Genomic DNA, 13,446 nt, shown 5'->3' on the forward strand with positions numbered 1-13,446 from the left:
TGACAACGATTTTTTTTTACTTTAGCCAAAAATCTGTGAATGTAGAAAAATACGACATGTGTCAGTTTCTATGGCACACTCAGTCAGGGTGTGCTTCAGTTAAACACAACGTTCGTAGATCAAACGCACCCAGAGACACACTTCGAATTAATCCGATCTAAACATTACCTTCTCTAAATGTGATTGAGTTTCTTTGCACATCCTTAGCCATCTTGATGTTTGCAGAGATTTTCAACTTTTGACACGAGTCAAACTACAAGTAAATAGTTGAGTACCTAAGTCAATATCAACGGGAATGTGAATATAAATGTAAACATCAATATTTCTGCTGTCTCCTGAGAAACACAAGTATAGAGTCAAAACACAACAAATAATGCTAAAAAAATATTCAGTTAACACCCAGATGTGACAAAACACATTTAAGACGTATATCCCCTTTAAATATGTATTTCCTTAATATCAGTTCTCTTCCCTCCCCAGGATACCTGCAAATTCACTATCGCAAAATAAAGGCTGTGTGTAAGTCTTACATGTGTTCTGTCACATCTGGGTATTAAATTAATAGATGTGTTGTGTTATTTAATATGATTTGACTCCATGCTTGTGTTTCTCAGGAGACAGCAGAAATATTGGGGATTTGCGGCTACAGAAAATAATGTGAACTTTACAGGCAAAAGTTAGGTTACCTTAAAGAAACAAAAAACGTATTGTCAACGTGATTTTTTAAGACATTTGTTCGGAATAGTGTATCTTCTCGTGTCTGTGGCTGTTGTCCTACAATAACGGTGGTGAAATAGCAGGAATGTGCGGAAAGAATCAGAGATTGAACAGAAGACTCATCCAGTCGATAGTAAGGTTGTGTAGGACCGCACACCCTACGATGTCAGTGTTGAGTAGTGTGGTTTAAAAGCTTTTTCACGAACCAGGAAGGAGTACAAACCTACAGTCTTCTGATCCGTAATCAGACACATTATCCATTGTGCCATTGGCGTTTGTATTGCATTCCCATCCAGCACCACATTGAGTTCAGAGCCGCTACTATTCATGTGTTTTGTAGGTGTGTCTAGTTACTACGTCTTTCATTATGTCTGGTTTAAAATAATGTATCGAGGGATATTGACGGTAATATCATACGGATTTTGGTTTTCTTTTGATGGAAAATTGTATTAAAATACAACCCTCTTTCACATTTGTATAATACTTTCCCTTGCATCCTCAGATAAAAATTCTAAATACCAAAAAGTTACAATATATGGAATAGCATTTATTTTAAAATGTATTTTAAAATTTGCATTTATTTAGAGCTTAGTAAAGATAACATTGCTAATATTGATGGAGTAGAAATGTAAGATGAATTGATAGCTTTTTCTGAGCTTAAAAAGTCCTACAACGCCTCCTGTAACAGATAAGGACTCATAGCAAGACAGGACATGCTATTGCATTGCGCATTTTGCAGATACGACCAGTTTCTGGTTCTGGTGAGTGCATTTTTTCCAAACTGAAATTAACAAGAACATTTTCAAGATGCGCCATGTCCCTAAATCGTTCATCAGGACTACTATTAATATCAGGTGAAAGCAGTACAAAGCATAAATTTAACCTAAATATTAAGAGACTATATCTGTCAGCTACTGCTGTTATCACGACCACCAGGCAGTCAAGACCAAAGCGTAAGCGAGCTAATCAGCCCCAGCAGCGGGTGATTATTAACAAACACCGCCGTATGAGTTAAACCACCTGCGCACACTCACTGTGCGGTGCGCACTGCTATTTAAACCATCTTCACCTGCTTCCCTCTGCTCGGTATTGAGTCTACTCCTTGAGAGCTCTACCTGGCGTTTTTCCCCGTACCTCGTTTATTCTGGATTTTGGATTCCCCTTCTGCCTTTTCGACTTTGCACCTCGCCTCTCGCCTCGGACTGCCTGCTACCGGAGAACTTCCTGGATTACGACTTGCCTTTCGCCTTTTGACTACGACCTTGCCTCTCGTTTTGGTTTGTTCGCCTGCCTCATCTATCACCCGTGCCTGCGTCTGCACAGGATCCGTGTATCTTCCCACCAGGGATTCCTAACAGCTGTAAGCCATGTTCAGCCAATGCTAGAAATATTACTGCTCTACTACAGTAGCTAAAGAAAGCAAGTACAACTTAGAAACAGATCACAAGTCGAAGACATAAACCGACAAGGATGGGATTCGAACCCACGCGTACAAAGCACAACGGATTAGCAGTCCATCACCTTAACCACTCGGCAACCACATCATGAAAGCTGCCCCCCCCCGGGCATGATTTTGCTCGGCGACCAGGCTCAGCACATCGACCTCAGATGTCTCAGAGCGGTGTGTCCAAGCGGCTGTATAAGAATAGGTAATAGGTTTATTCCATGCTGAAAAAAAGAAGAAAGAGAACACAACGTTTCGGCCGTGGAGCCTTCTTCAGGTGTGAGAGAGACAGGGCAGTATTCAAAGGTAAAGTAGCAGGAGAACAAAGGTTTGAGGGTGGGTACCCACCTGTATAAGAATAGTGTTCTGCCGGTGCTGTGGTAAAGCTGGTTAAAACACCTATTTCATAAAGAGGAGATCCTGGATCCGAATTCCAGCAGTACCTTTTTTTCCTGTCTTGTTTTACAGAACATGTAATTTGGGACACTCAAAGAGGTCTTGATTTGGTTTAATGCGTTTATTCATTTCCTTTGAAGAACAACTTGTTTTTTTTAAATCATATAGCTTGCGAAAGATGAAATGCGAGTGAATTTTTTTGTTCACCAAAAGTATGTAAATGAAAAAAATCAAGGTGTAAGCATTTCTGTGGTGCAATCGGTTAGCGTGTTTAGCTATTAACCCCAACGTGGGTTTTTTGATCCCACCCAGGGACGCACTTCTTCCTATAGTAAACATCATCACCGCAAAAATTTAATTGTTCCGCAAAACCTGAACTATTTTGATATTTGTAGTAGTAAACAATTGAGTACCAGAGTCAACATTACCGGGAATTTCCAATAATTTCCGATATTGGCAACTTGCGAGAAAGTTAGTATTCACCCATGGCATTATATGTTCCAGTGGGTGGCGGGAGAATTCACTTATGCTCCCGTTGCATCTTCAGCTAAAGTAATTTAAAATACAACGCAAAATTGTTTGAGAACTTGACAAGCAAAAACGACAGATCGCCGAAGTTGTATTTTAATATTTTCGTATATTTACTTTAATTTGAATATAAATGTTAACATAAATGCTGTTCAATATAATGTAATTTTGTTGTACTTTTGAAATATTTTAGCTGAGGATGCGAGGGGGGCTATTACACCTTGCCAAACATCTAAATAATTGTAAAAGAGGCTGGCATTTTAATAAAACGGGCGATCAAAAGAAAGCTACAAATAGTACGGTATTATGCTCAATATCCCTCAATATTGAAGGTCAAATGAAGAACTTGAAGAAACTCTCAAAGAATCAACGGCAATAGCAGAGGATGTTGATTTTGAACCAATGTTTTCACCTCAATTATCCAGCAGTCATTGCTTGACAGACTTCCTCAAGATATTCGGTGTTCTATACAGAAAATCGAAAATTAAAGGGCTAATGTGCCAAGAGGGGTGGTCCGAGGCAAAGACTGCGTTAGAGGAAGACTAAGCTCCGCACGATAACACGTGTCTAATACTCGGCCCCTGAAAAGCATCATATTCGTTGAACTGCCTACCAGCTGTGACTCTTGCACGAATTTCGCAGTACGTGGGTACGAGCTTATAATTCAGGAATAACAATGGTCAGACGTTTATGGTGGGTTTGTGTTTTGTATTATTTAATGAATGGAAAAAAACATTTTCAAAACTACAGCTCGAATGGAATAATAAAAAAAGTTTATTTGCCTGTTTGTTGTAACAGCTGTGCCAAAAATATTCATCTACAGATGCAGCCATTCAAAGTGCGCGGTACAGACACGTACTGGAGGTAATTGGCTACGGCGTCGCGCATCGTGACACAAGATGACACGGGGTACCGCGGTATGTGATTGGTTGACTGACAGGGGCACTCGTGGTCCGTTGGTCTGTCGTAGAAAGATTTACAGTAAACGTCTTTACTGTGTCCATTGTAGTATTTAATATTTATATGGAATTTTACCTCTGAAGGGAAATCTTAGTGCCTGAGCATAAAAAGAATAGGAGCATATTGCAACGCGTGTGAAGTCCATAAACGATATTAATTTTGGAACTTAAACATACAGTATATGGCTGGTCTCGGTACTTTAAAGAAGACATACACACCAGTATTCCATTTCTCCCTAAACATTTTAAGCATCGAAGACTTTAACTAACGTGATACCGGAGACAACAAGCATACTTTTAGAATTTGATTAAAAGGGAATATAATATGGAATCGCGTATCTCAAGAAATTAATAACGATATAATTATATTCATGTTGCAAAAAAACTGCAGCGGACATAAAAACTCCCTTGCTTTTAACAGAGCGTTCCATAATTTCTAATTACGAAAATGATTTAAACTGCGACACTTATCATTCACCAAGAGCTCGAAATATCACAAGGATCCTCTAGAGCACAGCAAAGACTGTATCAAAAGAATCACGTATCTCAAGAAATTAATAAGATATAATTATATTTGTGTACTGCGACAGGGCTGTTTCACCTCTGTCTTCATGTGACTCGATTCAAAAGCCATTTAGCAAAGAGGGGATGAGAAGAGTGACAAACTAGTATACAGTACAGTACTTCAGATCTTTTTTTCTGAACCGGGGAAAATCTGATCATGTTTCTCTATAACAATAATAAAAAAACATTGCCACACCCGGACTGTTAAACCAACGCATTAGCACGTCAAAGCCCATTGAGGAGCCGGGCGCAATAACTGTTTTGTCGTCCCCTGATTTACTGATCAGCATTAATTACAGAAATCGAGTTCCTCCTCTTTGCAGAGGAACTGGTCCTGCTGTCGCCCACAGAACAGAGGCTGGAGCAGCACTGTCAGACCTGGGCGCTGACAGTCAATCTGGACAAGACCAGAGTTATGGTTTTCCAGAAAAAAAGCCAGACCCCCATTAGTCTTCCTGAGATCGTCGGATTATGAACGAATAAAAGCATCTTATTAAAAACGTGTTTGCTTTTGTCTGGGTATTTACTTTGTAATCTGTGGTTTACATCTACTGTATTATTTTGAGATGCCACTTTTAAAGGTGATATGTAAAATAAAGTTTTTTATTATTGTTATAGAGAAACATGATCAGATTTTCCCTGGTTCAGAAAAAAGACGATTAAAATCTGTAATCTTTCCAAGAAGTTTCTGCTTTGTGCTAAGACATTAACAAGTACAACCCCCCTCTCTGCGGGAGGGCTGGCTGTGATGAATTAAACCGGTTTCACAGGTATTTTCAAAGTAGGAAGTACAGTAGGACAGCACAAAAAAAACAGACATTGTGTGGTACAGCACGGAGCTCAGTCAATTCAAACAAGTTCAGTTTCAAAAGAACTGCAACGGACATAAAAACTCCCTTGCTTTTAACAGAGTGTTTCATAATTGCCAACTACAAAATTTATTTAAACTGCGACACTTATCATTCAACTAGAGCTCGACTATCACAAGGATCCTCTAGAGCACAGCAAAGACTGTATTAAAAGAATCGCGTATCTCAAGAAATTAATAAGATATAATTATATTTGTGTAATTCGCATAATTATATAATGCCAGCAAACTCTTGTTTTTATGTCCACTATAACTACGCTGGGCAAACGTTCCGAGGTCAAATTCTTCCAGCAAGGGGGTACCTTTAAAGCGGAGACGACGGCACCAAAATTTTTTGGCGCGCCTTCTCTTTAAAGCCCTGGCCAAATATGAAGACAGTACGTACAGTTATAATTCAAACGGAATTAAAAACTATACATCCCAGTTACCATGGTGGTGCTTGTGATCATTGCGTTTGACCAACGAAACAGGGCGAAAAATCAGTCACATGACTTTGGGGCAGAGTTTCGAAATCTTAACCTATCAGCAACAAAGCGAAATTTACACGATAGGCTACCTCAAACTGTCAGTTACACGACTGTGTATGTCGACATTATGAAAAAAATGTTTCAGGCATTGATGTGAAGGACAAGAGAGCTTTCACTGGCCGATTATCATTATTATCATTATAATCATTATTATTAATAATGATATTAATTTAAGGGTCTAAATATCTAAACATATGTATCTGTATAGCAGGTAGTATCACTGTATTCCACTTTCTTTGGAAAAACAGATTCACAACGCAAAGCTGTATTGCTGTGTAAAAAAACCCGGTTTGTAATGAGCTGCTGAGCTAAGAATAGGAATGTTCCTGCTGGCAGAGGGGGTGGAAAGTGCCTGCGGTCATTTAATTAGTATTGCAATTCGCACTGATTCCCTTGCAAAGATATGGACTTAAGAATATTCGTGCCTGGTCAAAAAATGGCATTAAGCACTTAAAATTAATATGGTTAATAATAGTAAACTGTAACATGCTGTAACAAGATCGGCTAAACTGCGAAGAAAATGCTTTCAGAGAAAATGTTTCAGGTGTGAAGAACATAGATCTCCAATGCAATTTCAACCAAACCTGTTCCCACACACCCTGCCCCCACTACCATTAGAATATACACAAAGCACTCAAATCTTTCGAGCTAATGATCAGGTGACCCGAGAGAGAGCGAGAGAAACACCAAGGGGTGCAGAACCAGGGAACTATTTACATGGAAAACGGGCGATCTCCCCAGACTGTCTGCCCGTTTCACTGTTACCTGGATACCTCTTTATTTAACTCACTAACACTGATTTTTAGTTTAGAAGGATTCAAGTAGGGTTTTAGATGAAAGGCAGCGACCTTAATCTCTGACCAAGGTAAACGTTTCATTTTTTCAAAGAAATGTTTGTTAAAAAATAAAGTCATAGTTCCAAGGGATTCAATCACAGACCATGTGACATGGGAGTCAGGAAACTAACACACAGCACCACCGGATTTAATAACGCTATAAAAACACTATAAAATAATGTGACTAGGCACAAAACAAGTTTACAGCACAGTACAATAATAAATGCTGACCATGACTTCAGAAGCATAAATTGCCTTACACTCAATTTAAACACAAGCTGTCTTTAGCCCTCTAAGCTGGTTCATACAGAAATGTAGAGATCCAGGCTCAGAACACACAGCTTCATTAGCGAATACATATGCAGGACAACTAGAGAAGACGCTTTACAGAGGATGGATTTTTAGAAACATCCCATCAGTGACATCACTGAAGTCAACTCCTAGGTACTGTAACTGTCGTGTGGATAGTTTCACAAGAATCAGACAAAGGTTTAAGCATCGCTTGTTCTAGATAAAACTGCAAAAAAAAAACCAACAACCCATAATGTACTTCTTTGCGGCTCTGTTTGCCCAAATCATATATTCACAACGTGAAATCTAAAATCCGCAAAATCCGCAATATGGAAACAGAACCTGTGTAATTGTTGATAGATGATGTACTCGTAACATTTTTACAAGACGAACTACAACATTTAAAAAATGACTTGTATGTACTTGATATCTCTAATCAATGCACGGTGACATTGTTAAAAGCAGAGTCCCAGCACAAAATGAAACTAAAATGCATACCGTTTTGCGCTTCTTATTAGTTGCTCAAAAGTAATTTGACCGTATGAAATACATAATATAAACCTAGAAACATATACGTGAGCAGTATTTACGCACTGTAGTATCGGTGTTAAGACATACCTCTCAAATACTGTAAATCAAGTTAAAAATATCTCAAGACCGATTCTGGTCATAATGAAACCATGTTTCGTGAATGTTTTCTTTAAAGTACCGAGACCAGCCATGTACTGTATGTTTATGTTCCAAAATTAATATCGTTTATGGCCTTCACACGCGTTGCAGTATGCTCCTATTCTTTTTATGCTCAGCTACTAAGATTTCCCTTCAGTGGTAAAATTAGATATGAAAATTCAATACTTAAACGGCCACAGTTAAGACATTAAATATACATATACATACTGTATACAGTACAGTTTTCATACTGTAATATGTTTACGTTCCTAAATCAATCTCTTTTATGAGCATGTGAAAGGCATGGTGAATCGGAGATTCTCAAAAATTACTGTACTTTGCATGATTGGAAACAAATGCGTGATTGCGAAATGCTGTGGTGTTACTTTTAACAAGACGGTCAATGAAAAAAAGAACGTTGACCAGGGCAATACTTTGAGTTTACACTTACAGCTTGTCCAAGGTCATTCATTATTAATACTATTAGTAATATCTTCTTTAAAGACTTTAATGGCCACAGCTCAAACATGAGAGGTTGAGCTTTATTAGCTCCACCTTGCCGAAATTCCGGATACTATTATTTTGCTTGTCATATTATAGGAGAATTTACGGTAACTCGTGGTATTTACCAGTAGCTTGCGGTAGACTGCGTACAGCGTACCGCAAATTAATGCAGTATCCCCCGCGCATTTTGAATGGCTGCATCTGTACATGCGAAGCATGCGCTCTACCACTGAGCTACATCCCCGGTGGAAAAGGTAATGGAACAGACTTGTCCAGATGCTCACTGATCACAATCCACCACTCACGAAGAATGCCTGCAGTTTCCCACTTTCGCGTTTCCTCTACTACAGAGTAAATTCATGGGAATGAAGAAATAAGGAAGGAAAAATAATCGCATTAAAGCTTCAAGAGACTGGGAACAAATTAATCTATTATTTTTGTATCCAGTCACACGTGCGACGGTGGTTAATTCCCAGAAGTGCTTTTTTTCTACCTCCTTACTCGACTGTCTTTCAATTCTGTTTTATTTGAAAGCTTTTTGCATCTTTTAAGTGCTCTTGATTAAACTATGCATAGAAAAACAGCACTACGGATGATTTTCATGGACCGATGCACACTTGTTCTGTACAACTCAAGTGATAAAGCCCTGTCTGCAAGTAATGTAGAAGAAAATAAAAGGGTGAAACAATGCCCCAGCCACAGGAATGGTAACGGGAAGGATCGTGTTCTTATTTGATAAGTCCTTTTGAGATGTCTTGTCAATGCACACAGGCGTTAGAGCTGAATAATTTACTTTTAGTGGTGTTTTTAAACAAAGATGGAACATGTTATTTCTATACCAGGAAGAAAGGAGCAGACTTTAACTTTAAGAGGCAAAAACGACACCTTATCAAAGCTAATATTAATTAAAATGACATCACAACAAAAGTGGAGCCTTGAGTGAATAAAATAAGTTTTCATTAGTTGTGTCTCCATAACTTTGTAGGTGAGAGAGAGGATTGTGATAATTTGCAGGTGCTTCTCGGAAGTGCGTTGGTGGTACAGGCGCCTTCCAAATAATTGAGTCGGGTTTGAATCCCAGCCAGTACAAACCCAAATCTTTTCAAGATAATTTGTGGTCCGCTAACACATCTTTTGAAACACTACAACAGGTAACACCCCGTGTGAAACATCATGAACATCTGTTAAAGCCTGAGTTTTACATACTCTAACGTAAATAAACGTTAGTGTCTTCCGGTGTGTGAGCCAATTTCTCCAAAAAAATATTTGTTAGTCTGCCGGGAGGCTGTGCAAGGTGTTATAAAATAGAATTTCCAAAAGACAGGCTCCCTAAGCTTAACATCAAGGCAGAAAAAATGCTGTTTTCTCTACAGAAATGCTCTTTACATTTCAGCAATGTTGCAACTCCCTTTATAAACGTATACAACCAAGGCATTGAAAGTTTTTTTTTTAATTATTGTTCCAAAAAATGTTCCATTTGTTTTCTTTTTAATGTTGTTGATTAAAAGATTTTATTAAATGTGAAAAAAATCTGAATGTGAAAAAAGGTCAAAATGCTATTGAAAAAAATCAGTAATGTGAGGAAAGATGGATTGTGGGAGCCCCTTAACTACCCATGTCATGCTGTATTTCTCACTCATTCTACTGGGAGTGGTGCCGTCGCTTCATGATAAAGTCTGTCAGTGGTCATTCCAGACGGGTCAGGTATGACTGCTCTTCGGCACAAGAGACACGTGACTTCCGAGGATCCCGACAGTGTCGGCGTCTTTTCAGAGCCCGGATAGCTCAGTCGGTAGAGCATCAGACTTTTAATCTGAGGGCCCAGGGTTCAAGTCCCTGTTCGGGCGGCTGTGCCGTTTTTAATTCTATTGTGAATGTCATTCTGAATAGTCTTTTATCTTTCACTCTTCTAGCTTTACTGTGGTTATTTTAAATGTCCATTACTTGTATTTACAGTAGTGTATTTAGTGTTTCATTTCACAAACCGAAAATGTTCAAGTAGATCTTGTCACTCTACTCCACGTAATCATCTAAATTAAATCACAGTAGAGCACAGAACACGCAGTGAGGAACTCACACAGTGAGTACTCTTGAATACGACAAGAGGAAAGGCACACTGCACATCTGCAGAACATCACGTCCGAGTTTACAGTGACAGCAGAGGTTGGAAGCGACGTAGTGTTTTAATACTCGCTCGCTGAACGATCTCTCAAGAAACCTCGGTGGAGATTTAACGGGTGTCTAATAATCACGTTCAAAAAGATGACGATAAGTTTTTTTTTTAACTAGGTAGCCTTAATGGCAACACGGTGTGAGTAGATCTTAAAGCAGCTGCAGACAGAATACCCGTAATGGCAACACACTGCTTTGAGTTCGGCTTTTCTTATTTCTTCTGCAGAACCAGTGGTATCGGAATATACTGATCCGCATAAGAAGCGCTTTCGGTTTCTGATCATTTTTAATGAGCGCTGCTCTAAGTACCACAGGCAAGATGGCTGGTGGTCTAAGGCGTTGCGTTCAGGTCGCAGTTAACCCTGGAGACGTTTGTTAAAATCTCACTTCTAATAAAGAGGTCTTTCTCGTTAGAGTAGAAACGATAGAAGCCTTAAGCTGGAAAAAAAATCACAACATCTCGCATTTCACGTGTTTAATGTTAACTGTCTCAGTGGTTGCCTCGGTGATTGATGGCTCTTCTCCCTCGCAGGGTGACGGCAAACTTCTTCAGAGAGGGAGTCTCCCACGCACGGCTTTTCTTTATCAAGAGCTGAGACAACAGAAACAGACTTCAAACTGACATGAATTACTTCTTGAGCGTTTATGACCGTCTTTAAAAGCTGAGAGCAGGTGAAAAAGTATTTGGAAATGAGGAAATGACTGCTGACAGTAAACCGAGCTGATGCTCAGCTGCAGACAAGCGCTCCTCGTTAGTATAGTGCTGAGTACCCCCGCTTGTTGCGCGGGAGACTGGGGTACGTTTCTGTGACAGGGCACTGGTTTAATTTTTTAACAACCTGAGTTCACTTAAAAAGTGTGTACTGTGTACTACGTTTCGGACTAGTTACTGCGGTAAAATATGGAGATCATCTCCAGCTTTGAGCTCAACTGCAACAAGAAGTCATGCTAAATGTAGTATAGTGAGTAGACATCGCGAGACAACAGAACGAGAGAGTAGAAGGCGGAAATATATGGTGTAAGGGCGTGATCTGTGTAGTTAACAAAATAGTTAAAATAATATAAAAACATCTCTTTATTAAGATACACAACATTTATGGCGACGAGAGATGAGTGCTTGACGGACTCAAAGCGAGCAGAACACTGCAGATTTTAGTTCTCTTGCTGGTAGAAACGAACTTCTGAATTTTCGGACTTTTCGTTTAGCTTGCGCATTGGAAGATATGGCCGCCGCGCCGAGAAGCTTTGCTTATGCCCGGCTTTTTCCACCGCTTCTACTGAACCTCGGAGCTCCGGATTTGTATACGGAATACAAGATATGGATGGAGTCGTACAGATTTTTTTTAAATAGCCGGTGGATCTACAGAAGCTGAGGATGCCGTGAGACGTGCTACATTACTGCACTGTATCGGGGCTTCCGTGCAGCGGATTTTTGCCAACCTCCCTGGAGAAAAAGACTGTAGCTGCCTTAGACGCTTCCTTTACACCGCGGAGAAATGTGGTTTTGGAACGGCATAAATTTAGGCAGAGAACTTAGTCTCAGGACGAATCTGTTGATGCTTTTGTGACTGCACTAAGAGAACTGGCTAAATTTGTGACTTTGGAGTATTGGAAACTGACATGTTAAGAGATCAACTTGTGGAAAAATGTGCACATAAGAGACTATAAATTGCTGCAGGAGGAAGGGCTGACTTTAAAAAGAGCTCTTACAGTCGCTAGAATTCATGAAGCAGCTCAAGCAGAATCAAGAATGCTTTCTGACCACAGTGACAAAGTGACACTGAACGGGGCACTCGCTCAAACTTTACAAACAAAAGCCGAGCAGCAGGACACAGTCATGCTAGAGAAATAGAAGAACAGGGGACGGCTGACATTACATGTTACAGGTGCGGACTAACAACGCACAAAGCAGATGAATGCGGATCGTGAACAGCAAAATGTCTACACTGCAAGAAAACAGGACATTGTGCACATGTCTGCAGAACATCACGTCCAAGTTTAAGGACAAGTATCCTTTTTATTGTTGTTGCTGCCTCGGGTTTACATTTGGCGATGTAAACCAGATTCAGAAAAAAATAATTTGAACAACCTTATTCCCATGCTTACTCGAAGGCGCGGTGGCCAAGTGGTAAGGCGTCGGTCTCGTAAACCAAAGAGCGTGGGTTCAAACCCCACCCGTGCCTGTTTCATTTGTCACCGCTTTTCTTTAGTTTCAAAGTCTTAAAAAAACTCGCAATGTAGGGATCTCAATAGTAAGAGAACATAACTTTCGCCAGTGATTAGTATTCTTGCATATCCTGCCTTGTTTTTTAGTCGACAAAGCTTGTTTCTCTTCACACCCATCTTCTGAATGATCGCCTCAGCATTGGGAAGGAACGTGCGCTTTGTACAGCCCCCGACTCCATGGTCTGATCACAAACAGATCGGGTGAGCTGTCAGTCCAGGTTGGAAGGAACGTTCGAAAGCACTAAAAATCTGACTTAGAAACGAGAAGACCGTGTTTTTTTAAACGAGTAAACGATAAAATAATATACTGCCTGCAAGACTATGTCAAGTTCAAGTTCAAGTTTAAAGTTCAAGTTCAAGTTTATTTTCATTATACTCATACACAGGTATATGGTATAACGAAATGCTATTTAGCAAGCTCTCGGACATAAGTAGTACAAAGAAGAAAACACAACAACAATACAATTGTATAACAAAAGAAAGACAGAGACAACAGCCGATGTGCAAAAAACAACAGGCAGCGTGCAAAACAACAAAAAGGTAACAGGTTATGTGCAAAAACATGCATCAAAAGAATGAAATAAAGGGATAGAAATGATGGGGAGTGAGCTTTTGACATGTATGGTAGAGGTAGATTTTCAATGTGTGTTTGGGTTTTTGGTAAGAAAGAAGGCACCGTGAGGTTCAGATCATAGGTGAGAAGTGAGGAGAGAGTGAGAGAGGCTGGGAGTTTAATAGTTTGATA

General features: G+C 39.6%; 1 protein-coding gene and 2 non-coding genes across 3 annotated transcripts in view; 2 read left to right on the top strand and 1 right to left on the bottom strand.

The window, feature by feature from the left end:
- LOC138242777 (zinc finger protein 271-like) overlaps nucleotides 1–13,446 on the bottom strand; it is a 362,720-nt gene that overhangs the window by 39,745 nt on the left and 309,529 nt on the right. The gene's annotated exons all lie outside the window — the stretch shown is intronic.
- On the top strand, nucleotides 10,078–10,150 carry trnak-uuu (transfer RNA lysine (anticodon UUU)). The gene has a single exon. It is a non-coding gene; the product is annotated as a tRNA-Lys (tRNA).
- Nucleotides 12,587–12,658, top strand: trnat-cgu (transfer RNA threonine (anticodon CGU)). The gene has a single exon. It is a non-coding gene; the product is annotated as a tRNA-Thr (tRNA).

The sequence above is a fragment of the Lepisosteus oculatus genome, chromosome 14, assembly GCF_040954835.1.
Source record: "Lepisosteus oculatus isolate fLepOcu1 chromosome 14, fLepOcu1.hap2, whole genome shotgun sequence".
Classification (NCBI taxonomy): domain Eukaryota; kingdom Metazoa; phylum Chordata; class Actinopteri; order Semionotiformes; family Lepisosteidae; genus Lepisosteus; species Lepisosteus oculatus.